Source organism: Caretta caretta, chromosome 4, assembly GCF_965140235.1.
Source record: "Caretta caretta isolate rCarCar2 chromosome 4, rCarCar1.hap1, whole genome shotgun sequence".
Taxonomy (NCBI): domain Eukaryota; kingdom Metazoa; phylum Chordata; order Testudines; family Cheloniidae; genus Caretta; species Caretta caretta.
Window position 1 is genome coordinate 14570931 of NC_134209.1, and position 25583 is coordinate 14596513.

Consider the following 25583-nt stretch of genomic DNA (forward strand, 5'->3'; position numbering starts at 1 on the left):
CATGCCCCGGCCCGTTACATTTAAAACATTGTCCAGCTGATGGGTCACTGTGGCAAGGTGGGTTGCTGGAGAATGGTGTGTCGGGACGATAAGGTGTCTGGAGGGTTCCTTGGGAGGTAGGTGGGGCCTTGGGCGGCCCCTGGTAATAGGGTGTGGTATGGGGTTATCCCTTCTGGTATCTGCTCCAACTGTGACCAGATTTTTTTTTCTCTGCCACCTCCACCCATTTGGCTCCAATCTCCCGCAGCTTGATTACAGTTTTGGGCTTCCCATCTGGGATGTATCTTTCTATTTGCTCAGGAACACCCTCTAAAAACTGTTCCAATTGCATTAGGAAGGGAAAATCTGTTGAAGATCTAACACTTGCTCCTGATATCCAGGCATCCCAATGTTTCCCAATGTGGTAGGCATGTCGGGTAAATGACATGTCTGGTTTCCACCTTAGGGCTCTGAATCGCCGACGGGAATGCTCAGGTGTTAGCCCCATTCTGACTCTCGCGTTGGTTTTAAACAGTTCATACTTTTTTATGTGTTCTTTAGGCATTTCAGCTGCCACCTCAGCTAAGGGTCCACTGAGCTGCGGCCTCAGCTCTACCATGTATTGGTCTGTAGAGATGCTGCACCCAAGGCAGGCCCTTTCAAAGTTTTCTAAGAAGGCCTCGGTATCATCGCCTGCCTTGTAGGTGGGGAACTTTCTGGGATGGGAAGTGGTACCTGGAGAAGGATTGCTAGGGTTTGTTGGTATATTCTGCTGAGCCCTTGCCTTTTCCATCTCCAGTTCATGCTTCCTCTCTTTTTCCTTCTCCTCCAGTTCTTCGGCCCTTGCCACCAGTTCTTTTTCCTTTGCCCCCAAAGCTCTTCTGTGAGCAGCTGCTTGGTGGTGTTCTGCCTCTTTCGCTGCCTCCCTTTCTTTGTCCTTTGCCTCCATTTCTCTCCTGTGAGCAGCTTCTAGGCCTTTTTCAGCTTCTTTCACTGCCTCCAGTTTGGCTAACTCCAATTTGTGTAGTGCCTTGGTGTCTGTCATCTTTACCTCTCTGTTTTTAACTAACTTTACACCCAAGGATTAGAAATAAAACAAATAAAACTTGGCTTGTAAAATTTTGCTATGCTGTAATAGGATACCTATATTCTCTGATAGTGAATGTCCGCCTTCAGAAAAATCCAAAAAAAACAAAAAACAAAAAAGCAAAAAAAAAAACCCAAAACCCAACAACAATAAAAAACATTTAAAAAAAACCCCAAACCCTGACACTTTTGTCTCCAGGCAAATAGGCAGAAAACCCCTCTGGTTACTAAAAAAAAAAATCTTTAGGTCTGTGAAGACTTGTGAATTTCCCTGCAGGAGGTTAACTACTCTGCTTTTAGGTAGAGAAAACTGCAATTCACAAAAGATAATTCCCTTTTGTCTCTGCTCTGGTCCCAAAGCAAAGCAAAAAAAAAACCTTCCAACTATTTCCAGTTGGAGACCTGCTTTCTAGCAGCCCCAAGGATTTTAAAAATTTCCTTTTTAAATCTGTTTTTCTGGTTCAAAAAATCTCAACTTGATCTCAAAATGATTTCAAGTTAATCCCACTGCTCTGCCACCATGTCAAGGTTCCATCCCCACTCTGAAATCGAGGGTACAGATGTGGGGACTTGCATGTAAACCTCCTAAGCTTACTTTTACCAGTTAAAACTTCCCCAAGGTACAAACTATTTTACCCTTGGACTTCCACTGCCACCACCAAACATTTATCTGGGTTTATTTTTATTAGGAAAGTGTCGTTTGGAAACATCTTTCCCCCCCAAATCCTCCCAACCCTTGCACCCCACTTCCTGGGGAACATTTGGTAAAAATCCTCACCAATTTGCATTGGTGATCACAGACCTAAACCCTTGGATCTTAAGAACAATGAAAAAAGCATTCAGTTCTTGAAAAGATGAATTTTAATAGAAGAAACAGTAAAAAGAACTAACAATAAAAAGAATCACCTCTGTAAAATCAGGATGGTAAATACCTTATAGGGTAATTAGATTCAAAACACAGAGAATCCCTCTAGGCAAACGTTAAGTTACAAAAAGACACAGACAAGTATATCCATTCTAATCAGCACAGCTTAATTTCTCAGCCATTTAAAGAAATCATAATCTATCGCATATCTAGCTAGATTACTTTCTAAGTTCTAAGACTCCATTCCTGTTCTGTCCCCGGCAAAAGCATCACACAGAGAGACTTTGTTTTTCCCTCCCTCCAGCTTTGAATGTATCTTGTCTTCTCATTGGTCATTTTGGTTAGGTGCCAGTGAGGTTATCCTAGTTTCTTAACCCTTTACAGGTGAGAGGATTTTTCCTCTGGCCAGGAGGGATTTTAAATGGGTTTACCCTTCCCTTTATATTATGACACCTCTCTATTCTGAAAACTGAGCATTTATTCCAACCCTTTGTTTCCTACCTTTTAACCAGTTACTGATCCATGAGAGGATCTTCCCTCTTATCTCATGACAGCTTACTTTGCTTAAGGGCCTTTGATGTGGGACCTTCTCAAAGACTTTCTGAAAATCTAAGTACATTATATCCACTGGATCACCACCCTTATCCACATGCTTGTTAACCTCCTCAGAGAATTCTAGTAGATTGGTGAGGCATGATTTCCAGTTACAAAAACTATGACTCTCTTCCCCAACAAATCATGTCCATCCATGTGTCTGAAATGATAGTAAAGAACAGAATTATCAGTACTGTTTGCCCAGTACTGAAGTTAGGTTTACTGGACAAAATTGCCAGGATCACCTCTGGATCCTTTTTTTAAAAAAAGGCATCACATTATCTACTCTCCAGTCATCTGGTATAGAAGCTTATTTAAATGATAGGTTACATACCCCAGTTAGAATCACAGAAGGATTTCCCCAGAGATGCGGTATTTTCCCTGTAGACCTGCAGAAAGATCAGAAAACTCAGAGTTGGCCGGTCACTTGCTCTGGATTCAGTGTGACCTTGGACAAGGTACTGAACTTCCCATCTACCAGATGATGATACTTAATTTGCAAGGTCTTTTTGTGACCCTAAACTGGAAGGTTCTCTACAAGTGCAAAGTGCTATTTGTTGAAGAGAGCAGAATCACTTTGTGAAATGCATACTTTTAAAATGAAAATACTTTTAAATTGCAGAGCTTAGAGCTAAAATATTCATGCCCCTTCTAACACTTTTGTCTCATGTATGTTTACATGCTTCAAGTTTAAAATACCACAGCAGACACATTCAGATTCTATGCAATGGATCTTTAGCAGAGTTTGTTTAAACATCTGGTCCAACAGACCTGTTCAAACACTTCAGTCAAAGCTAAAAAGCTTTATTTTTACTCAAGCTTTTCACGTTGTCTCAACTTGTTTGCACCATTTCATTCTGTATCAGCAGTTTGAAGCTGTTCTCTCTAACTCATCTGCTTATCCTCATAGTTTAGTATATTTAAAATGTTGTTTCATAGCCCTGGGGAGACATGTTTGAAAATCTGAAAAGCAATGTGAGGACTATTGGTTTGAAAAAGACATGCAACAAATTCAGACCTTTGGCAGATTCTTCCACCTGGTCTCTAGCATTGATCCCAAATGAGTAGTTTTTCAGAAGTTTGTACAGGCTCTTGTGTGTAACTGTGGCTCAGTGAGATTGCCCCCAAACACAAATATTGGCATCACTCTGCCCCTTGATTCACGGCAGCACAGGCAGGAGGATAGAAGATTTTGAGAAGATATCAGCTTGTATTTATGCACCAAAACAAGTTGGCCATGTTTCAAAAAGTCCTCACCACCCAACAGCTCTTATTGTTCTCCATGGGGCTATCGCTCCTCACGTTGCTTCAGGTTTCTTCTGTAGTCAGTGGTGCATCCTGCTCCACAATGGTGCGTCCTGTACTGCCAGCAAGCCACCAACATTCCTCAAGTTGATTCTTACATTAGTTTTAGTTACAGCACAAATACTACGTCTGTTTTCTTGTTCCTTGGCTTAGCCAATCCTTTCTTGGCCAAAGTACTGAAAATGACTAGCTCCCCCAACTCAGCTAAGGAGGGAGTAGAGAGAAACAGGAAGGAGGAGCCAAGTTGCAGAGTGGGTTTGCAGGCTAACCTTTCACCTCTTAAACGTTACACCTGATTCAGTCCCAAATGGCTGTGTCTCTCACAAGCACATGCATTCATTTTAATTGGGTGATGTAAAGCACAGCACATAGCATGTTACATTTTGACCACTGCTGACAAAATTCATAGTGGTGGCTCAGACATGAAAGTCTCCATACTTCATCACCAGCTACCCACCCAAACCAACCCATTGCAGTCATTTTAGTACAGAAATCCCACCCAAATATCTATTTGTCTAAAAAAAAAAATCATCCCACCATTATAGCATGATCTACAGTCTCTGGTCTTGAGATGCCTAAAGGCTGCCTTAGCAAATGTGTTATAACTTGCAGCTGGTGTGCATTAACAAAGATGTATTCTTGTGTGAGGAGAATAATTAAGGTGTGGCAAAACTATGAATAGAGATTGAAAAGAACGGGTTTAATTTAGAAGGGAGATGAATTAGAGGAGACAATATAAATGTATGTAACAGTGAGTAGTCTAAGGATTGCTAACAATTTGGGTATGGATATTAAACTCATGCTTCAGGGATTAAGTCAGCATGACTGTTAGAAAGTAGGATGAGACCTAATGTAGGGAGTAGGACAGATTATCCCACACCAGAGGGATTTTACACCTTCCCCGGAAGCATCTGGTGCTGGCACCTGAAAGAGACAGGAGGCTGGAGTGGAAGGACAGTGGGGCTGACCCAATCTAGCAGTTCCTATGTTCTTACATTTTTCACAATACCTGCCTGTACTAAGCTTAACTCAAGCATGTGCTGTCAGGCTCCACTATCTATAAGCATTAAAGCTACTGAGCACCATAACAAGCAGACACCAAGGCAGTTCCCAGTGTACAACCCTTTCACTTTGTATTAAGTGTGAGTGAGCCGATATTTCATTCTACCCAAGTTGCCATATACCGGAAAGTGCTTCTGATGGGCTTCAGTAAAGAATCCAGCATTCAGTCTAAGTCTTGAAAGAGGGTCCGAAGGTCAGGACAACACTGCAAATGAAGGGAAAGTGAGATATCACACCTTAAAGAATACAGTCCAATCTGTCCTTGCCTTAGTATGCTAAAAAAGGTTGAAAACGCTCAAAATGTGATCTTCGCTTGAAGCAGATCAGCACTTGCTGCTATACCGACCAATTTTAACTGCAGTTGCAGGGATCATTGGGAGAAAGGCATCCTGAGAATGGTTAGGGCAAAACAGTGATTAATGACACACTCAAAGCTCTTTCTACTTGTGGAATTGCTTAGTGTGCCACCTTAATACCTGGGATTTTGGTCTCATTTCAGGAGATAATGTGATGCTTGCTGCCATCAGAGATGCTGCTTTTCTTTTTAAACTAGCTCTGCCTTTGTCCTATGCAGCCAGATGAAGAGTGCCCACTATTATGCAGGCTGTGTACCTCATAAGACATTGCACATATATGGCACTGGAAGAGGGGGAGGGGACCATAGATGGCCATGCAACACTTTCTATCCACAAACTGTAAGGGGCGTTGGGGCCAGATAAGCTCCTGCTTCAAGTTAGAGCAAACTCTGGGCCCCTCTAGTGTGTTATATTTGTAGATAGAGTGTATCTATGGTATTAGCTGTCCCACTCACCAGCGTATCTTAGCACCACACTGTCCTTAATGTATTTCTCCTCACAACATTCATGTGCAGTAGGGAAGTGTTGTTATTCCCATTGTATAGATCGGGAAACTGAGGTACAGAGTGATTATGGTCCACATTTTTAAAAGTATTTAGGTGCCTAATGCCCACTGATTTTAAAAATCTGTCCCACGCTCAGACAAGAAGCCTTTAAAGAACTAACCCCAGATCTCTGGAGTCCCAGGCTAGTGCACTAACCATTGAACAACCCTTCCTCCCACCAGTCAGGATTGGCAAAGAATGTTGAGCATGCAGAGGGAGAGACAGACACTACAAAATGCCTGCCGTGCTAGTTGGGGTACAGGCTCAGGGTGGCTGCGCGACAGGGAAATTGCCATCGGTTGCATTAAGAGATGAATATGCCCCTTCTGTGCTGCTGATGACTTCTAACTGACTGAGGATTTGACCCAGAGTTTGTAACTAGGGCAGAAGAAAAGCTGCCTGATTTTCTCCATTCACTACTTTCTATTCAAGCATAAAGAAGTATGTAAAGAGTGCACCGAGGTTCCATAATTACAGCCCTGCAAGAGCACTTGTCATCCTGGGATGTCTGTTTGAAGAGGCGACACATATAACCACATGAGTATAATCAGACTTTTTTCTGAAGTATTATTTCCTCACGTGCACTCACTTCAACCAGCAAAACAATTCCTCCACACCAATCAGGGAGAAATTGATCTACAAATGGCATCATTTTCCAAGAAGCCTTTTATGATGAGATTACTGGTTCTGTGGATGAAGGGAAAGCAGTGGATGTATTGTTTCTTGACTTTAGCAAAGCTTTTGACACGGTCTTCCACAGTATTCTTGTCAGCAAGTTAAGGAAGTATGGGCTGGAAGAATGCACTATAAGGTGGGTAGAAAGCTGGCTAGATTGTCGGGCTCAACGGGTAGTTATCAATGGCTCCATGTCTAGTTGGCAGCCGGTATCAAGTGGAGTGCCCCAAGGGTCGGTCCTGGGGCCGGTTTTGTTCAATATCTTCATAAATGATCTGGAGGATGGTGTGGATTGCACTCTCAGCAAATTTGCGGATGATACTAAACTGGGAGGAGTGGTAGATACGCTGGAGGGGAGGGATAGGATACAGAAGGACCTAGACAAATTGGAGGATTGGGCCAAAAGAAATCTGATGAGGTTCAATAAGGATAAGTGCAGGGTCCTGCACTTAGGACGGAAGAACCCAATGCACCGCTACAGACTAGGGACCGAATGGCTAGGCAGCAGTTCTGCGGAAAAGGACCTAGGGGTGACAGTGGACGAGAAGCTGGATATGAGTCAGCAGTGTGCCCTTGTTGCCAAGAAGGCCAATGGCATTTTGGGATGTATAAGTAGGGGCATAGCGAGCAGATCGAGGGACGTGATCGTTCCCCTCTATTCAACATTGGTGAGGCCTCATCTGTAGTACTGTGTCCAGTTTTGGGCCCCACACTACAAGAAGGATGTATATAAATTGGAGAGAGTCCAGCGAAGGGCAACAAAAATGATTAGGGGTCTGGAACACATGACTTATGAGGAGAGGCTGAGGGAGCTGGGATTGTTTAGCCTGCAGAAGAGAAGAATGAGGGGGGATTTGATAGCTGCTTTCAACTACCTGAAAGGGGGTTCCAAAGAGGATGGCTCTAGACTGTTCTCAATGGTAGCAGATGACAGAACGAGGAGTAATGGTCTCAAGTTGCAGTGGGGGAGGTTTAGATTGGATATTAGGAAAAACTTTTTCACTAAGAGGGTGGTGAAACACTGGAATGTGTTACCTAGGGAGGTGGTAGAATCTCCTTCCTTAAAGGTTTTTAAGGTCAGGCTTGACAAAGCCCTGGCTGGGATGATTTAACTGGGAATTGGTCCTGCTTTGAGCAGGGGGTTGGACTAGATGACCTTCTGGGGTCCCTTCCAACCCTTATATTCTATGATTCTATGATTCTAAGCAACAAGCCCTTCACAAAGTAATAGAGAGGAGAGGGGGGGAAATGACAGAGTTCACTGCAAGTCACCAGAATACCACAGTGCTGAATCAATGCATATTTGGAAGTTGATATTCAAAAGCTTTCTGTAGAAAACAAAACTTTTCAAGGGAGACTAGAGTGGGAATAGTCCTTGTATCATCGATACAGCTGTTTGGGAATTTTTCAACAAAAACATTTTTTGCTGAAAAATACTGATGAATCAAAACTGAAACTTTAGGGAGAAAGTGGTGAATTTTCCAACTTTGTTGTTTTGATGACTTTTCTCACTCAAAAAAGTTTTTAAAAGTTTCCAAATTGTTGAAATATCTCATTTTGATATTTCTGAAATGGAACATTTTGGTTTTTCATTTCAAAATGACTTTTGGTTTCACAATTTAACTTAATGCACAATTTACAAAAGGTTAAAGATGAAAAAAAGGGTAAAATTGGAGTGAAACATTTCAAAATTATCAAAACGAAAGGTTTTGATTGATCCCAAAACAGCGTTTCCCCCCACTTTTGTCAGTTCACACAAATTTTCAAAATTTCATTTTTTGTCCTGAGTTGGGATGGGAAACATTTTTAAATCTTGAAAATTCTCCTGGGACAAGAAAACCATGTCCTACCCGACCCTAATCACACACCATACTGCACTGATGTTTGCTGAAATACTATTATTGTTAGTGGTGGTAAGAAGGTTTATGAGACTGTAAGAGAAATTTATTCCATTACATAGTAAAGAAGAAATAACCTCTTTCTACTGTTACAATCTCAAACAATATTGTCACTAGTACTCTCGCCAGTCCCAGCCGTTCCCTTACTGCTAGTACTATTCTTCCTGGCAACAGTAACAGATTCTAAGAACAGGAAAAATATATTGCATCGCAGAACCACACACACTGAGCATTGGCAGTTACTAGTGGACATAAATAAATGAATGAATTTTACTATCTCTTGATACTTGTTCCTAGAGCTCATTGTCAGTACACTGAGTTATGAGTATTTTTGCTGGTACACTACTTACAGTCACTATTTGATGTTCTCCATCCTAACAATATTTACAGCTAAAGCCCCAGCAGATTCTAATTTGCATAAATTTTGGTAAATGTGCATAAACGTGCCTAGCAGTTGCACTTTTGTCTTGTTCATTTCACATTCATTTTCACACACCCCCAGTCTTTACACACACTGTTTAAATAGTCACATGCATGCCCACCTCAGACAACTCTATGTCCACCACCCTTTCATTCTGTGTGCACACACATCTCCGTTCTGAGTATATCTCACCCGTCGCTTGGCACACCCATCCTCCCTGCTCTACATCCATCCATTCCATGCGCCCACAGATCTGGTCCCAAACCTGCCAACACTACCAGGTTTCCCCTATAGATTATTAAGGAAAACCTCATGTCTATTGGGAAACCCATCTGATTGGCTGCCCTTCCCTATCACCCCCACCTGCTCTCTCCACATGTCCCACACTCACATACCCCATCCCTAGATGCTGACCCTATCCCATCTGTCCCACGCACTCTTACAGGCTGACCCATGCACTTTGCCACGTGGGCCCCCACACCCTCATTTGCCCAAGCTCTCCATCCCTCTTGAAGTGCTGCTGGCTCCAAGCACCCATACCTGATTCACAGGTCCTGAATTCCTCATTACCACAGAAGTCCCCAAGGGGATCACCCCTGGCTTGAAGGAGTAACCGGCCATACACACACACACACCCACACACAGTCCAAAGAAAGAGCTAGCATCTGCAGATAGAGTGAGAAGTGCCAGATGCATCCATGCCAACCCAGGGCCAGCTACACCCTTACAATGTAAGGGCCAGGTATTGTATGGCCATATGATGGAAATGCTCCTGGGTCCTATCCAGGAAAGGTACAGTAGGGTGGTTTGGAAGGCACCAACACATGAAAAGAGATGGGATCATTGGGGCACATGGAGGAGGAAGGATTTGGAGCCTTCACTGGGGGAAATCAGCAGTCACATCAGGTATGTTGGGGAGCTGCTCCCCAGCCGATGGGGAGATCAGCAGTGCTCCAGTTGGGAGGCAGGAAGCAGAACTCTGCCTGTTGCACATGTCCATCAGCATGTATAGTAACACTACCCTTCCCATTCAGAGGGGAAACAGAGATGAGCAGCCCAGCCAATGAGGATTTCCCTGTAAAGATACAGGGGGGTCCAAAACAAACAAACAAAAAACAACCCTCCTGTAGTTCATGAGGAAAACCTGTAGAGTTAGCTTTCAGAGTAGCAGTCGTGTTAGTCTGTATTTGCAAAAAGAAAAGGAGGACTTGTGACACCTTAGAGACTAACAAATTTATTTGAGCATAAGCTTTCGTGAGTTAGCATTTGCTATCTGATCCACACATGACAAAAGAGACATACATCTACATCCCAAGATATTTGAAGAATTTCAAAATTCCCAGAATATCCTGTACCTCAAGCAAACACTCTCTGGATATAAAGAGACGTGTATGTGTATGCTCTCTCTCTCTCACACACACACACTTTATGTGAGTAAAGGGGCAGAATGATGATTGTGGAGAGAGGTAAACAGTGAATCTGCTACTGTTCTCAACATGCCTATGTGATTTCAGCCTCTTTCACATATGCCACACACTGATCTAACAGATTCAGACGTAGTCCACAGATACAGGAAGTTTGTAGTAGAGGAGTGAATAGAACCTTGGTGCTCTGAATGTCATTTAGATGCCCTATCTGCTAAGCCAACCTCCACCCTGAGAACCTGGCACCTCTTCTTCAGGTTGCTGTTTCCCTCTGGTGACTCACATTCATGAGGAATACTGGTCCGAGTGAGGCGACCCATTTGTTACAGTTAATGGGCCGTGAACTATCTTCCCTCTTTCAAACTGGGCCTTACTGTTGAAAGGAAAGTAGAAAGGAACTGCACTTATAAACTTGGGTTTACCAATAGTTTTCAAAGAGCACTGAAATCCTGAGTGACTCCTGCCACAAACAAACACCAAAGTGTCTCCTCAGGGAAGCAGGTCACTAGATTTCATAGTTTGGCACGAAGCACACTTAATTACACAGATGAGGATGCTACATTTTTCCTCCTGCATTTTATGTCGGGTGACAAAGCTCTGTCCTTGTCTCCGTGGGTCCCACGTTTCCTGGAGGATTTTGCTAGCCTCAGAGGCTCACTGTGACCCTCCACGTAACCCTTCTCTCTCTAGAGACAAGGGTCACAGTCTACTGAGCCATTTTCATCATAAGCCAGCAAGGGAGGTGAGGAGAAGCTATCCTCCCTTGCACAGTCTCTGTTGTCTCCCAGTCTCAGTGATTAATCAGGGGGAAGGCAAAGGGGGGAGCCCAGGCTCACCCTCTACTCTGGGCTCCAGCCCAGGGACCCTAATAGTATCAGCTATGGTAGCTGACCTTTTAGAAACATGACACGTACAATTCCCTGGGCTACTTCCCCACAGCAGCCCCCCACTTCCTCAAGCTCCACTTTACCCTTACCTCAGGGCCTCCTTCCTTGTGCCTGATATGGTGTGTGCTACTCAGCCTCTCCAACAGCGCAACTTCCTCCCACTGCTCCTGACATCCACACCCACCTGACTAACTGGGAGGCTTTTAACTAGTTTCAGCCAGCCCCTGATTGGCTTCAGGTGTCCCAATCAACCTAGCTTTCTCCCTGCCTTCTGGAAAGTTCTTAATTGGCCCCAGGTGTCTTAACTGACCTGGAGCAGCTGCCATTTAACTTATCCTGGTACTAGGGATTTGTTTAGCCTGGAGCTAATATATCTATCTCCCACTACTTTTCTATAGCCACCTGGCCTTGCCCCATCACAGTTGCCATATTTCCTTTCTGGAGGAGAAAGCAGCAAAGCAAATGGCTGAACAGGCTTCATTTTGTTTTTTGTCCCCATCAGAATGCATAGCTATCTTAACAATGGGTATCTGAAGAAGAGATGCCAGTGATACTTAGCTTTGCACTGGAGAATAATTTAAGGTTTCTGCCCCTTGTAGCAGGAATGCCGTTGTCTGAGTCCTGCCCTTACTATTATGTGTTCATGGTGCACCTTCTGGGCAGCTAGTTTCAAATGCCAGATAATAAGGAACAATCCTGACTTTAACCAGACCAACAGAGTATTATGCGCCTATGAAGGAGGATCTCATCGTTGACGTGACTGAGAAAGAATTCAGGAATTCTCCCACCAATGTGTTTTTTTTAGCCCTATTGACTAGCAAACAATAAGCAGTAATTATTCTTTTCTGCCTTGGGACATATTTAAACACTGTATCAAGCCAAATCTTAAATGTACTATTCTAATAAACCGAATGGAGCATATAGAATGAAGTCCTTTCTCACTGGTAATTGTATCACTGTTCAGCTGTTAGGAAGAGACCAGTATTGTAATAAAATATCATTCAGTGAGATGTCTCACTCCTTTGGTAATCTCTTACAAGTTTGAATGTATTTTTGGTTGGTTTGTTTAAGGCTTATAACGTTTCAGAGTAAGACAGGGCCTGATCCAAAGCTCATAGAGGCCAATGGGAGTTTTTCCATTGACTTCTTCGGGCCTTGGTTCGGGACCATACTTGAAGACAAAGACCCAGATCCTGAAAGGTATTTAGGGACCTAACTCCCATTGAACCCCATAGGAATTAGGTGGCTAGAAACCTTTGAGAATCTATGCCAAACTGATCACTATTTCTGCCATAGCAACTAACAAGGACAAATATAATGAAACATGCCACTGGTTCAATGGCATTAACATCCTTGCCTAGGAAATGCTTATTTTATTTCCCATTAGTAAGGTACATGAAGTTCTCAGATGTGTGCATAAGCTGTCGTTGAAGTACTGCGAATGCTTCCAAGGGCAGAATTGAGCTCAAGGTTTGCAGGTCACACCTTCTTGTACCAAAGGTTTCCATGTTGTAGGTTTACAAATTGGACTGAATAAAATGAGAACCTGAATTAAGAACCATAACTCAGAAAACTCTCACTGTCCAAATTTAATTTATCCACAGTCACTCTTAATCAGGCGCTTTATGCATGAGACAGTTATTTAAGAGTCTTCCCCTCCAGATTGCAACATTCAAACCATCTTGCCTCCTTGCAGTGTCTGAGGTGTAAAGGTCTAGGTTCAAGCCAATTAGCCCTGTTTGGAGGTTGTACTGACTGCTGCTTGCTGCATTAGGCTGCACTATATACAGTCATCAGTTTGGGATAATAAGAAAGGAGCTCTGATCTGTCAGACCCTGATAGGGACCTGTGGCACAGGGGAAGGGAGGAAAATATCACTGATAAGCTTCTGCAGTTATTACCTAGAAAAATCAATGATCTGCTCTGAGGTAACAACAGTCAGCAGCCTCCTGGAAAGATGAGAGAGAAAGGCAGCAGGAGAGGATTAATGGAGCAGTTAGAACAGTATTGATTAGGCCTTAGGCTTGCAAGGATGAGTCTGGAGCCTGAAAAAAAAGAGCAAAAGTCAAGCTTAGGCCAATAACAATTGAAATATTTTTTTCTGTGTTGACAGAAGCTGGGTCTGCATGGGAAAAACATGTACTGCAGAGTGTTGTGCTATTTAAGCAATACCTAGGTTATGTGTTTGTGTGTGATAATCATCCAGGACTCTGGTTTTAGGAAGAATAACTCATATGTCTGCAAGAAAAATGGGGGGTGAGGCGGGTTAACATGAATCATACTGAAAGTGAAAATATTGTTCATATGGAAAATGGTAAGTGGCAACATGCAGAGAGAGTTGGTAACCCCCTTGACAGAATAATGACAGTGATTGATGTGAGTGGCAATACTTTCCCAGATACTTAAGGAGATATGGGAAGACTGTTTTGGTTTCAACAAAACTGTAGCTATGTTCTTTTGGATTTTGCAGGAGCCAAAAGATATACCTACAACTTTGGTGTCTTTGTTGATTTGGATTTGCAAACTTTAGGAACATAGGGAGTATTTCACATAAGTAGTCATGGAGTGTGAGGCTCAGTGCAGAAACTGGCGAACAGGCAGCAAATAATGAGTAAGAATAAGTGGCCAATTTTACTCATGGCAAAAGGTTAATAACAAGTAGCTTCAAGCTTCTTTACTCAGACACATGTTGAATATATTCATTAGAGAACCGGGAAAGGTACAAACAATGAGATGGTACATTTGTAGGTGAGAAAGTATTTAGGTTAGTTGAGTCCAGATAAGAGCATGAGGAGCTTCTGAGGGACCTAATTGTGATAGGGGAATGGGTAATACATTGGCAAATTAAGTTAATGGTTGACAAATGTTAAGTAAAGCACATGGGGAGGAAAAAATTGAACTACTTAGATACCTGACTTGGTTCTATATGAACTGTGAGCTCAGGAAGAAGACTTGGACATCACCATGGACAGCTCACTGAACACCTCTGCTCAATGTACAGCAGCAGCCAGAAACAAATCAGTCTTAGGATGCAGAAGGAAGGAAAGCTCCGTTACATTCAAGTGTCCATTACCTCAGGGATTCTCAACACACCACCACCTAACACATGTAGGCCTTCTGTTGGGTCTTTGTTGACCAACAGGTAGCTTATGCTACCATACACATCACCTCTGAATTTGGACCTTTTTCACTTTGAGAGCTAGATCCATGAAAGGGACTTAAATTTAGGCATTGCCGGGATGTGTCTGGGTGCCTAACTGCCTCATGGACTCCATTGGCACCAAGGCACACTACACAATGTGTGGGGAGAATTAGGTGCCTAAAAATGGGATTCACAAGAGCCAGCAGGCTGAGTGGGGAGTTACCTAAGCTAGCCACTAGAACAGGGGTGCACAACTTTTTGGCCCGAGGGCCACATTGGGGTTGCGCAACTGTATGGAGGGCTGGGTAGGAAAGACTGTGCCCCCCCCAGACAGCCTGGCCCCGCCCCATCCACCCCCTCCCACTTCCCTCCCCCTGACCCCCCCCTCAGAACCTCCCACCCATCCAACGTCCCCTGCTCCTTGTCCCCTGACCACCCCCTCCCGGGACACCCTGCCTCTATCCAAACCCCTCTGCTCCCTGTCCCCTGACTGCCCTGACCCCTATCCATACCCCCACCCCCGACAGGCCCCCCGGAACTCCATGCCTATCCAACCCCCCCCCATCCCCCCTGTTCCCTGTCTCCTGACCACCCCCTCTCTCCCCCTCCCCTGAACCTCCGCCCCATCCAACCTCCCCCTGATAGGCCCCCTGGGATTCCCACACCTATCTAACCACCCCCTGCTCCCTGTCCCCTGACTGCCCCCCGGCCCCTGCCCCCTTACCATGCCGCTAAGAGCAGCATGTCTGGCAGGTGCGCCGCCCGACCAGAGCCAGACACGCTGCCCTGCAGGAGTGCGCAGCCATGCTGCCCAGAGTGCTGCCAGCATGGTGGCATAGCTGCGGGGAAGGGGGGCAACAGGGGAGGGGCCGGGGGCTAGCCTCCCCGGCGGGGAGTTCCAGGGCCGGGCAGGACGGTCCCGCGGGCCGGATGTGGCCCGCAGGCTGTCGTTTGCCTACCTCTGCACTAGAATATCCTGAGGAGAGTGGTGTGGCCTGCCCCCTGCCTCTGAAAAGGACTTATGCACCTAACCCCAGGCTAAAGGGAGACCCATCCCTCAGCTCAGGATTCACAGCTGTCAACCCTATCCTGGAGTTAGGCGCCTAAGCCTGGTCAGCCAGGAGGCGGCAGTTGTGTCCCTATAGCGAGGTAAGCGCACATCCTGCTGTGGCCGGGACAGTCCCTTTTTTAAGCCCTGTCCCAACATCTTTTGCCGTTTGTCCCGTTTGCTTTTGCCAGCTGATCAAGTTGGCAAAAGCAAATGGGACAAATGCTCACTTTTGGGGGGGAGGGTGTGGAGTAATTTGGAGGTGGGGGGCAAGAGGCAATGCCAGCCCCACGCAGGGGGGATGGCGTGGCAAGGCTTGGGCAAGCAGCACAGGCCAGCCCTGCATGGGGAGGGAGACTCGGGTAAGTGGCTAGGGCCAGCCCTGCACATGGGAGGGTGAGGGAGGGGAGGGCTTGGGCTCACCCCATGCAGTGTCTCCTTTTCCCTTTGGGAAATATGGTCACCCTACCTATACTCCCATGATTAGAGCACTTAGGCTTCCCCCAAATCCAGTGTGGGTTCAAATCCATGCACTGACAGATTCAGAGTGGGCGACCTGGGTTCAAGTCTCCACATGAGTGTCCTAACCAGGAGGGTATTCTGGGTGGGTCTCAATCTCTCCGGTTGAACGTGTTCCACTCTGTATGAACTATTCATTGGGCCAGAGGGAATGGCTCCATAGCCCAGTGGTTAGGGCACTCCCCTCAGATGTAAGAGAGTCACATTCTAGGCCCTGCTCCCAACCGGACGAATGTGTTACTTTAAGAAGAGGAGTAGTCACACTGATGTGAATGAAACTACTCATGCATTTAAATTCATCCATATACTTAAAGTACTTTGTTGAACTGTGGCCACAGATAGCGGCCATGATCAGCACTATCACAGAACCGAATTTCTCCACTGACTTCAGTGGATCTTAGACTTGCTCAGACTTAGGCCTGGTCTACATGTAAAAATTAGCTAAACTTAGCTACATCACTCAGGGCTGTGAAAAATGTCACGCTGTGTGCAACGTTGTTAGGTTGACCTAACCCCTGATGTAAACACAGCTGAATCAATAGAGGAATATTTCCCTCAACCTAGCTCCTGTCTTTTGGAGAGGTGGAGTAACTACACTGATCGGAAAACCCCTTCCACCTGTGCAGAAAGCATCTGTGCTACCGTAGCGCTGCGGTAGCACAAACATATTTAGTAAGGCAAACTCTAGCATGATGCAGGCCTCAGGGAGTATAACTGACACAAAAGGCATTTAAGGGAATGTTTACACTCTGGGGAACTGTAAGAATTTATAAATGATGCCATCTTAGAATCCTGTGCATTGTCTCAGTCCCCTCTGAATTTGCCCAAGAGACTTTAAATTATTGGAGATCACCTAAGTAAGCTGACTATTCTTCAGCAATGTTTGTTGTGATGGAGGACAATTTGTACAAACCTCTGATTTGAAAGGAAAATCCATTACAATACAACACTGTACAGTAATGAATGCAGTATTTTTCATTTTTTCCCTTTGTCATTCTGTCTTTGTATCACATTTTTGTACATAAAAAGAAATTAATTATAACCAAAGGGGACCATGCCCTTTGTCATCAAGACTACATCAAGACTGTCCAAAAGTATTAATGAAACATTCTTCAGTGCTTCCCGAAAATCAAGTCCCTTTGAGCTGTTTCAAATTGGGTACCCAAAAAAGGAAGCACTCAAAAACAAAGTCACTAGTCACTTGAAAATTTTGGCCTTGTTATTTTAAAATATTCTTAGTACTGGTATAGGTTTAACTACCTCTTGCATAGGACTTTCCATCAGCAGATCTCACAGCATGGCACAAAGGAGCTTACTGTAAACGATTCAGCTTCTTAAATTAACTCTTCTTGGTCCTACTATGCTTGCAGTCAGTCTTGCCATAGTTTTTGTTGATTTTTATTTAGAGTTTGCCAAACAATCAATAATTCTCAGTATGTTTGCTTATGCATTGCCAAATGAAGACAGAAAGCAGATCAAACGACTGGAAAGCCATTAATATTCATGTCTCTCTTTGTAGACCCTAAAAGCAATTTCCAACATAATTTAACTGCTCCCCTCTTTATGTATTATTGCAAGTATATTTCTGCATCCTGTTAAGTGCCTGCATCAGATGCATTTGTTTGATTTAGTCATTGATGGCAGCTGTTTAGAATAAGCTCTCTTTGTTTTACTAAAAACATACATGGGTAAATGTGTAAAGGAACTTCATTCTGCACATCCGAGATGTTTGCCGAGCCGTAATCCACAATGAAATTAAACAAGAAAAATAGGCCTGACTAAGGCTTTGTCTAAACTTTCCAACGGCGCAGCTGTGTCACTGTAGTGGCAGCATTGGAAGGTGCACTGTGTGACCACTGTGTGTTGCCAGGAGAGAGCTCTCCCAGCAACAAAGTAAAACCACCTGCAACGAGGGGCAGTAGCTTCCCCGACGGGAGTGCATCTCCTGACGCCAAAGCGCTGTCCAAACCAGTGCTTTTCCTTGCTAAAACTTTTGTCATTCAGGGATGTGTTTTTTCACCCTCCTGAGTGACAAAAGTTTTAGAGATGAAAGTGCCAGTGTAGATAGAGCCTAAAACGACACTTAGCTTTGTAAACCTCATGCAACTCATGACCATTATGCCTTAATAAAAGGTAACTAATTACGTGATTTTACATTGCTTATCTGAAGGGGAGTAAAGCTGTAATTCCGTTGGGGGAGTGAAATAAGGACAATGGGTAATTTCTCATTTTTAATGTTAAGGGAGTGTCTGGAAACAGGGACAACAAGGTGTCATTTCTGAACTTTCTGTTAAGCCGCCCTACTGAGTCACAAACCCACAAAGGCTAAAAAACTACGGAACTAACATAACATGAAAAAAAACCAGCAGCTAATGACCTCACCGAACCACCATGTGGCAAGTAACAAGAACCCCACAAGTCAGGCAGACAGCAACCAAAGTCACTGAAGCGACTGTAATGCTTAAACCAGACAGCTATCTCAAAGCAGCCTCTGAGGGAGATATTGCCACTCATCCTATGCACAGGCATGGGACTTAGATGTGCACTTAGTTCAGGGGCGGGCAAACTTTTTGGCCTGAGCGCCGCATCAGGTTTCTGAAATTGTATGGAGGGCCGGTTTGGGGAGACACAGCCTCCCCTAACAGCCAAGCATGGCCCGGCCCCCGCCCCCTATCTGACTCCCCTCCCCTGCTTCTTGCCCCCTGATGGCCCCCCCGGGACTCCTGCCTCATCCAACCCCCCCATTCTCAGTCCCCTAACCACCCCCTGACCTCCCGCCCGCGCCTCCCCATCCAACCTGACTGCCCCCCCCAGGACCCCTGCCCCATGCAACCACCCCTTCTCCTTGACCACCCCTGGACACCCCACCCGTAACTTTCCCCGCCACCCCATCCGACCCCCCTCTCCTTCCTGACTGCCCCCCACCCTGGACTCCTGCTGCCATTCAACCCCCCTGTTCCGCGCCATCTGACCGCCCTGACCCCCATCCACGCACCCCGCCCCCCCCGGAACTCCACTGCCCTCTATCCAACCCCCCCCCCCCACTACCTGCCCCCTTACCACGCTGCCTGGAGCACCGGTGGCTGGCAGCGCGACAGCTGCGCCGCCCGGCTGGAGCCAGCCACCCCACCGCGCAGCACAGAGCCCCGGGTCCGGCTGGGCTCTGCAGCTGCGCTGCGCCTGGAGCTCGCAGCTCCACCGCCCGGAGCATTGCACCGGCGGCTCAGTGAGCGGAGGCTGCAGGGAAGGGGGAACAGCGGGGGAGGGGCCAAAGGCAAGCCTCCCAGGCCAGGAGCTCAGGGGCCGGACAGGACAGTCCCGCAGGCTGTAGTTTGCTCACCTCTGCCTTAGTTCCTCATGTGGGCTACCTGTAATGTAGGTCACAGCTTGCAGGGAAATGCCCAGGTTCAGAGAGCCACTCAGAGGCAGAGCTAGAGAGAGATAGTTCAGGCCTCCTCGCTCCTAGCCCATCTCTCAGACAACACTGAGTCCCTGCCAATAATATTTGCAATTAACCTTGATAAACATTAAAAAATGTTAAAGTGTATGAATACACAGGACTTGTCCATGGCTGTCCTAAAGCAACAGGAAACAGATATATAAAATGGCTTTAAAATGAGAACGAAGGGGCATGCCCCTAAACTAAAGAAACCCCAGTCTCAGAATAGAATAATCCCCCATGCAATCTATTGCTAGATCTCCCCTTCAGAATTAGGGTACAGTTACACTTGGAGCTGGAGGTATAATTTCCAGCTCAAGGAGATATACCTGTACTAGCTCTGATCGATCGAGTGGTCTAAAAAAATAGAGTGTATCTGCTGGGGCATGAGGGGCAGGAAGGGTTAGCTGCCCTGAGTATGTGCCTAGCCCCTGAGATGAGACCATTCTTGGGGACCCTTGGATCACTCGGTCAGCTGCAGCTACACTCTGTAGGTAGCATGGGCATGTCTGCTCGAGCTAGGAATCACAATCCCCACTCCAGTGTAGACATAACCTTAGATTCTACATGATAGAATTGTATAATGGTATTCTATTGTATTAGGAAAAACTCCCAAGAGGACGAATTCAAAACAGGTTGCTAGCAGTAGCAGTCCTTTGGGCCCCAAACCAGCAGAGCTCTTAAGCACCTGATTAGGTTTCAGCACATGAATGGTCTCACTGAAATCCAGGGGACTATTCACACTCTCAAAGTAAGTGCATATTGCTGGCTCAAGGGCAGGCCATAATGATCAGAAACAAAAGTGTATTGTAAGGGAATATTGACCAACCCTGACTTCCAAACATTCAGAACTACTCACAGCAACAACCAAGCCAGGAACAGTTACCCTCATCCTCAAAGGTATTTAGGCACTTTATTTCAATGGGTGTTAGGTGCCTAAATACTTCTGAAGATGTATGCCAGTGTCAAAGTTCAAAATGCATTACTCTGTGCTGCTTCTTTTCAATTCACGGACTATATTCAGATAATTTCTAAAGAAAAGAACTAATTTCTTTAGCTCACCACTGTCAAGGTTCCTCCCCCACTCTGAACTCTAGGGTACAGATGTGGGGACCTGCATGAAAACCTCCTAAGCTTACTTTCACCAGCTTAGGTTAAAACTTCCTCAAGGTACAAATTAATTTGTATCTCCACTGACACCACCAAACTCTAACTGGGTTTACTGGGAAATGTAGTTTGGAAACGTCTTTCCCCCCAAAATCCTCCCAAACCTTGCACCCCACTTCCTGGGAAAGGTTTGGTAAAAATTCTCACCAATTTGCATAGGTGACCACAGACCCACACCCTTGGATCTGAGAACAATGAAAAATCATTCAGTTTTCTTACAAGAAGACCTTTAATAGAAGTAAAGAAATCCCCTCTATAAAATCAGGATGGTAGATACCTTACAGGGTAATTAGATTCAAAACATAGAGAATCCCTCTAGGCAAAACCTTAAGTTACAAAAAAGACACACAGACAGGAATAGTCATTCTATTCAGCACAGGTTTTTTTTCTCAGCCATTTAAAGAAATCATAATCTAACACATACCTAGCTAGATTACTTACTAAAAGTTCTAAGACTCCATTCCTGTTCTATCCCCGGAACAAGCAGCATACAGAGAGACACAGACCCTTTGTTTTTCCCCCTCCTCCCAGCTTTTGAAAGTATCTTGTCTCCTCATTGGTCATTTTGGTCAGGTGCCAGCGAGGTTACCTTTAGCTTCTTAACCCTTTACAGGTGAGAGGATTTTTCCTGTGGCCAGGAGGGATTTTAAAGGGGTTTACCCTTCCCTTTATATTTATGACAGCCACTGACTATCTTTAATAATTATATTAAAGCATTAAACTATATTATTAATCATTCTAGAAGCATAGACTGAGAAGTGATTTCTTCATCAATGCTCAGTGCTTTCCATAGGCACCACTGGAGGAATTCAGCAGGACGGGGCCTGGGAGCAAAGGATCAAGCCCCAGTCTTTCCTGAGGTGTGTTGTTTTATTTAAACAAAGCACCATTCCAGCCATTCATAAATAACTCATGCTTTGTATCCTCCAGTCCATCTGTTCCTGCAGAGCTGAGGGGAGGGAAGGTATTCACTGATTCATAGGCCTTTCTGTTGCAGAACAATTTGTATATTTGTTTGTTGTCCTCACAACACGCAACAACTGTTCCTCAGGAGGAAAATGTTTGACTATGAAGGGGAGGTTGGGTTTTTTGGTTTGGCCTCTGTGAACTCTTTCACGTAGAATTTGTATTTCACACTTAAGCTTAATAGACCAAAACAATACCCCAGTGTCTCTCCTTCCTTTTTTTGGACTCACATTCTCATCATCCTATGTTCTCTTTTATTCTTCCTTTGGGTCCATATTATCTCACACTGCACATCCTTGGCCCTCTGCTGCTGGGTTGGTGCACACGCAGGGGGATTATGGATGGCCAGGATGATAGCCACACATCAGAGCTTCAAGATGGGACCCAGATTCTGATTCAAGTCAGAGGTTGACCAAGCCGCACAATAGGGAATTGGGAACCCAGGTCTCAAATATCTCCTCCACTAGTTGGCCGGGGTTCTGGTGATGCTCATTATCGAGATGGGGCTGCACTGGGCTTGAAGAGACGTATCCCTCTCATCTCTTCCTAAGGGAGAAGGAAGGCTTCCAAATTCTGTTCCAAGGGGAAGAGACAGGGTTGGACTTGGGAAATTGAGAGGATTCAGCAGTTCTGCAGAACCTATTTAAGAAAAACCACACTACCAATAAGAAGGTAGCAGTTGTAGGCAGTGAGGGGGCTCCCAGAGATTTGGATAAAGCATTCAGAACTTCAGGACTCCACCCCTCCCTGACTGTTAGTGCTTGGGTTCATCTCTGTCTTCTCTGTAGCCAATGTTTTTACCCCCTTTTCCACTGAGTTATGCAAATTCCAGCTTTGGCTGGTGTCAACTCCATAAACATTGACCTGAGGCGCTGCATTGTTAAACTCCTTTAATATCTCCAAAATGGACAGTAATTAGCAGCGGACGATGTACAGATGGTTGGCAGCACCTACTCAGAGAAGCAACACCATTATGGATATTTGCAAGAACTGTGCCATAAATCTCACAAGATTTGCTCTTCTTCCTGTTTTCAGTTGGGTGGCGGGGGGATCCACAGCACCACAGCCTAGCTCTTATATAGCATGTTTCTCACTTGATCCCACAGTACTTTACAGGAGGAGTCAACATCTTTCTCTCCATTTTATGGATGGGAAAACTGAAGCACAGAGATGAAGTGAGTAGCTCAAGGTCACCCAGCTGCTAGTGACAGAGTGAGGAACAGAACCCAACTCTCCTGAGTTGTGTGCAATCCACTAGGCCACGCTGTGTGTCCCAGCCCTGCCCCACCATCTAGGCTTTCCTGTCCTGGCTGGAAGAACAAGGTACCATGAAAATGAAAGGTGTTTTAAAGATTCAGGATCAGGCCTGAGCACCTGCATTTCATCACTTCTCCCCTCCCGCCAAACCATAACTGAAAGTTTATTTTCAGACTCAGGAAATCAAGAACAAGGAGATGTTTTGCATCCATACCACCTCCATAAGGGGTCCCCTTGAACTCAGTGGGGTTAATCATGGAGTAAGGTCCAAACCCACCTAAGTAGGGGTATCAGAATCTGGCTCAAACATGCTTGGGTTTATTGTGATATTCATGACATTAAAATTGGTGTTTTAAATCATTTCCAGTGACGTTGCAGGTGCATTAAATAGGCAAATCCATTAACAATTAAGTTTGTTGCCTGCTCAGTTTTCTAGAGTTTTGCAGATTATCAAGATCTCTTGCACTTATGATACCCAAGACACACATCAAGTAAATAAGTCCAATTCTTCAAACTTAATTGGGTTTGCCTAGAGGTACCAAGACAGCTGGGGCTGTGTGGTTACAGGTCACGTGGTCATGGATGAACTTCTTTTGAATTAATAATCTTGACACCACTGCCATTAAAACAGCCTATGGTTTAAACAACCATAGCTGTCATCCTTCAGGGAACAGCCTATCCCATGTGAGGGGCAGCAATAAAGGGAGACCGCAAAGCACTTAATTCAAGGGTAGACTCCCTGCTGCTTGTTCTGACTGTCTCTTGCTTGATTCAGATTTAGAAAGAAGCCTCTCAAGCCAGCATGTGTTGCTTTATGATGCAACTTCCTCTCTGCTTGTTGGGGATCTCTGAAGTAATAACACATCCACACATCCTGTACCTATAAACCTTCACAAAATGAGCTGTTGCCTTTACAAGATAGTATGCCTCATTACAGTAGTGTTACATGGATTTCTTTCTAGAGATCAATGCAGGATCTCTGATGTGTGTAGCATCTATATACATAGGCCAGGTCAGATCCTCAGCTCGTATCCAATTGAGTAGCCCCACTGATTTTAATAATGGAGCTATGTTGATTTACACTAGCTGAGATTCTCATCAATACCTTATTATTTATTTGTATTGCCAAGATGCCCTATTCATGGGCCAAGACCCCACTGTGCTAGGCATTGTACAAACAAAACAAAAAGAGTCCCTGCCCCAAAGAGCTGACAGTCTAAGACAAGAGACAACAGGTGGATGCGGATAGCCAGCATAAAGAAACAATGAGACAGCTGTCAACTGTAATGAGTCCCCAGGTGTATTTCCATAAATAGATAACATTACTTCACTTTAAAATATTCCCTATATGTAAGAGAATTCCTATGCTTATCTGGAAATACTGCAAATGCTGAAGTTCTTTTATTTAGCTATTGGGAAGTTTAAGGGTGACCACTTTATGTGGGTGCAATGTACAATGCAATTTAAAAGCTTTCTTCATCATGAGTTTGGGATGAGTGCATTAATCCACACCTGACTGTCTTACCTCCAGCTCTTCCCAGTTAGCTGATTCTCCCTCTCACATACACACTTTCTCTTGCCCCCTTCCCCCACCTCAGACTATGTCTACACTGCAAAAAGAGCCATGGGAGCAAGTCTCAGAGTCTGGTCTACAGACATGGGCTATGGTACTAAAAATAGAAGTGTAGACAAACCCGGCAAGGGAGTGGATCTCAGAGCCGGAGGTCCACCCAAAGTGGGGTCATTTTCTACACTGCTATTTTTAGCATCATGATGTTAGCACAAGGCTACAGACTCACTGTGGTGGCTTTTTCCTTTTTAAGCAACATACACATACCCTCTCACACCATGTATTCAGTCTACTTTTAGGTCACCCCCCGTCCCCTATTGTGTGTCTCCAGGGCAGGGACTGTCTACTACCCTGTATTTGTGCAGCACCTAGCAAATGGGACCCTATTTTTGGCTGTCCCATAGGCACGGCCGTAGTAAACATGAGCAATAGCACTGGCGAATGGTGAAGCCATAGGCACGGCTGTAGTAAACATGAGCAATAGCACTGGCAAGTGGTGAAACAAGTGACAACAGACTCTTTGTGCCACGTGTCCTGTGTATAGGAAGCAGACTTTAAGAAGATTTCAGAGAGTTGTTTGAAGTATAGTTGGAATTTTTAGAATCCCAGCTATCTGTAAACCCAGATTTTGTTATTATGTGGAGTGCAGATGGTAGAGAGATAAAAATGGCAACTAATACATGATAAAAACACCTTAAGATGCTACTTAACTAATCCATCCTAATACTCCAGTGTGGGTAAGGTGAGCTGTACTTTGAGACCTGCTAGCTGATCTAGTCAAACCCCAGGCTTCTCCTCAACCATCTTATAGATGCTGAAGAACACCTTGCCTCATCCACACGAGAGCATAAGGAGGTGTTAGTTAGAATGTGTTAGACATGTTCTAGAAACACCCCTTTTATCAGAGCCATGACAAACCCTAACTGGAGGGAACCCCCACCCCAAGGAGTGACCAAGGACAGCTTTGCCCAGCAGAGTTCCTTCCCTCTACCTCAATCTCCATCACTGTATGCTGAATACACTGAACAGTTCAAATCATTCTTCCTCCCCCCGCCCCACAACCCAGGATGTCATGACTGATGCTCATCTCTCCAGAGAGAGGCCTGATTCACCACTCATGGCACCAGTGTAACTCTGATTTCAGTGCAGTTATACCACCATGAAATTGGGGTGGTGGAGCAGCCCATCAGGCCCTGTATTTTTGATATTTACAACTGCCAAAATTAAACCCTCTACGAAGGAGAAAACATCCAGTCAGATGGATGCGCTCGGTCCTTCCCTCTCTTTCAATGACTGATCACTGAGGACCAGATTCAGCAAAGCATTACAGCATGGGCTTAAGTCCAGAATTCAGGTTTAAAGCTAAGTATCTGCTTAC

At 44.9% G+C, this 25583-nt stretch overlaps 1 long non-coding RNA gene across 1 annotated transcript; it reads right to left on the reverse strand.

Moving 5' to 3' along the window:
• Positions 1-1976: 1976 nt before the first annotated feature.
• On the reverse strand, positions 1977-18994 carry LOC142071733 (uncharacterized). The gene is made up of 6 exons (XR_012667923.1): positions 18867-18994; positions 14009-14120; positions 12999-13142; positions 5014-5096; positions 2859-2913; positions 1977-2684 (listed from the first exon to the last, which is right to left on the reverse strand). It is a non-coding gene; the product is annotated as an uncharacterized LOC142071733 (long non-coding RNA).
• Positions 18995-25583: the final 6589 nt, after the last annotated feature.